Genomic DNA, 2,433 nt, shown 5'->3' with positions numbered 1-2,433 from the left:
AACACCAAAAATCCTTAACAACTTTTAGAACAAGCCAACCTTTGCTAGTGAAAAAATCAACCTTTGTAAACTTAGGAAAGCATTTATCAATCACATGATCATTCAAGTTCGTTTTACAAGGTTTCGTTGGTGTAATTGAGCCACACAACATGTCTTTAAGCAAGTATTTCAAATCATGGCAAGTTTGAAACGAAACACATTCAATTTTAGTACTAAGCAACTCAAACGTACTGCTACACAAAGACACTCTCAAAGAGGAGCTAAATTCACGAAACTCATCAAACATCAAACTTTTTGGCTTAAAGAATTTTTCATGTGTGGTTGTTTCAAAAGATGAGACCATTTTATCAAAAACAAGGTTTGAAACACGAAATTCTTTCACATTCTCTAAACCAAAACGTTTTTCATTTTGAGCAGAAATCAACACACACAAATTAGAATCAGTCCTAACCAAACCAATTTCCTTACAGTGGTTTCTCGAGTAGTCACAAGGAAATGACATAGGAACACGTTCTGGTTCATTGTTAGATGGCGGTTCCAATTCACAATTCATCGTCAAGCTGTTTTGTATTTTTCCTAGCGATTCTTCTTCATGAACCTGTGAAATGGAAACAATGCTACTCGGTTGCTCCGGTTCAAAATTTGTTAGTTTATCAAGCACAAAATCGGATTGAGAAGATGAACGAGTACACTTAGCTTGCGACGAGGCAATATTTTCTGTAATTTTGGTTTCACTTCGTTTTTCCTTTTTGCTTGAGAGTTGCTGATTTTGGACGGCTACGAGTGGTTGAATCTCTTCTTTCGCATGTTTCGGCCTTCGGCTGCTCCGGTGAGATGAGTGACTACTCCGGGAAATTTTATCAACCGGTTCTTTCTCTGGGGATTGACTATGCTGCTCCTTTTGATTTCGCTCGCCCTTCGAGATGGTAACTTTTTCTCCCGACACCTTTTCTTTTCCTTTAATGTGTGCTTCTACCTGCTTAAATCTTTCATCGATTTGGTCAATTTGTTTTGTAAGCTGTTCGATAGCATCAATGAGGGCTTGGTTGTTAGCACTTCTTCTCGAACGTGATGACTTGGATTTCTCTTCCCCTGCCATTGAAACAAAACAAAACCAGTCACTAGTTCAAAGAAAAAAACATGAAAATAATGCCTAAAACAGATGAAATCGATCTAACAAAATAAATTATGAAATCGAATTCAAAAATTCCAGAATTAATTTTGTAAAATACTAGACTCGTTCTAGTTTCAGAAACAATCAAATTTGCAATTTTCGGATTAGTCAAATATTTATGAAAATTCATACAAAATGACAGAAAATCCAGAAGAAAAAAAAAACACACAAAAATAAATACAAAAAGAAATGGAAAGATAAAAGAAGATGGAATGGAATGATGAAAGATTGTAGAGATGATAGAGTACTTAACTTTTTAGAGTGTGCTCTGATACCACATAATATGTTTCTCCTAGAATCGACACTCTTGAAGTTGAAGTAGGGGTAGGCTTTGCACCTAAGAGATCGGGGGATCTCTTAGATCAAAGGATGTGGAGCGAATGGTCGCACAAAGGTTGCGGAAGAGCCTTTGATTTACCGGACTTGGACTTGCCTATGGATATTACACACCAAAGAAAGAACAAGAGAGAGTGATCTAACTTAGAAAGAGTTTTTGATAAAAGATTAGATGAGTTACAAATGAGAGCTAGAGGGGGATTATATAGTAGAAGGGAAAGAGAGAGAGAGGTGCCTTGGAAATACACAAGTGTCTTGGAAATACACTCATGCAAGACCATGGACCAAGTCTTGGAAATAACAAAACAATAAATGCAAGAAAGAAGAGAAAAGATAGAAAATGGGCCAAGGCAAAGTGTTGGGCCTTGGACCCACGAATTTGGTTTGATAAAAGGCTTAGAAAGTGTTACTTAGGCCTCATTAAAAACCTTGTCAAGAAAACCCAATGGGACAAAACTTGACAAGGGAAAAAGAGTGCATAAGCAACACTTAACCCTTTACTGAACCTTTTGAGTCGTGATGATTATTGAGGAGACTTGAGCCACGTCTTCTTGCTTCTTGTCTAGCTCCCTAAGTCTTCCATTGGTTGATGGGTTGAGCTCCTTAAGCCTTGATCTTTTCGGAGGATCTTCTGGGACGTCTAGTGCTTCCTCCGCTTTGAACTGTTCCTCCGCTACGTGCTGCTCCTTGTCTTCTTGTTGCTCCTTGTCAATGGCTTCCTCCACTTCGAGCTCCGGGTCTTGCTCGACCATAGTCATATCAAGATTAATGTCGGAAGTACTGAGGAAGCGCCAACAACTCCTTTTAGGAAAAGGAGTGATTATCTGATTTTGCTTGACCACGTTACGAAGTTGGGAACCAAGCATTTTTCGGGAAGTTCGGATCCGATTGTGGCCGATGAATGGAGGAGTAGACTTATGAGA

This window comes from Capsella rubella, unplaced genomic scaffold (assembly GCF_000375325.1).
Source record: "Capsella rubella cultivar Monte Gargano unplaced genomic scaffold, Caprub1_0 scaffold_2, whole genome shotgun sequence".
In the NCBI taxonomy this organism is placed as follows: domain Eukaryota; kingdom Viridiplantae; phylum Streptophyta; class Magnoliopsida; order Brassicales; family Brassicaceae; genus Capsella; species Capsella rubella.
The sequence above is the reverse complement of the archived record's forward strand: the minus strand, read 5'-3'. Positions refer to the sequence as shown.